General features: G+C 46.2%; 1 protein-coding gene across 10 annotated transcripts in view; it reads left to right on the forward strand.

The window, feature by feature from the left end:
• Positions 1 to 526, forward strand: part of Clip1 (CAP-Gly domain containing linker protein 1) — a 192189-nt gene that overhangs the window by 90235 nt on the left and 101428 nt on the right. The window lies entirely within an intron of this gene.

The following is a 526-nucleotide window of genomic DNA, read 5'->3' on the forward strand; positions in this document are numbered from 1 at the left end:
TTTTTTTGGTGGTGCCAGGGATCAAACTCAGGACCTTGCACTTGCCAGGAAAGCACTTATTCCACTGAGCTATCTCCCTGGCCCTCTTAGTTTATTTTCTGCTACTACATCAGAATTTCTGAGGCCTTAAAGATAGAACAGAGGATTATTTGGTTTATGATTCTGGGGGTTGAAAGTCCAAGCACAGGATTAGGCATCCAGGAAGTTTCGGGGGAGGACTTCACAACAAAAGGCAAGCAGTGTGTTGGGAAGAGGAAGCTAAGAAGAGCCAAATTCAGTATAATATATAAACCAGCCTGCTAGGGGCTGACGTGGTGGTGCACCCTTGTAATCCCAGCACTTGGGAGGCTGAGGCAGGAGGATCACAGTGATTTTGAGACCAGTCTGGGCTTCAAGGCCAGCCTGAACCTCGTAGAGAGACATTGCCTCCAAAAGACAAAAACAAAAATAAAAAACAAAAACCAAAATACCCAACCTGCTTTTCTGGTAGCTGATCCAGGAGAGTTAGAACTCCCTCAGGTGGCAG

This window comes from Octodon degus, unplaced genomic scaffold (assembly GCF_000260255.1).
Source record: "Octodon degus isolate 3935 unplaced genomic scaffold, OctDeg1.0 scaffold00076, whole genome shotgun sequence".
In the NCBI taxonomy this organism is placed as follows: domain Eukaryota; kingdom Metazoa; phylum Chordata; class Mammalia; order Rodentia; family Octodontidae; genus Octodon; species Octodon degus.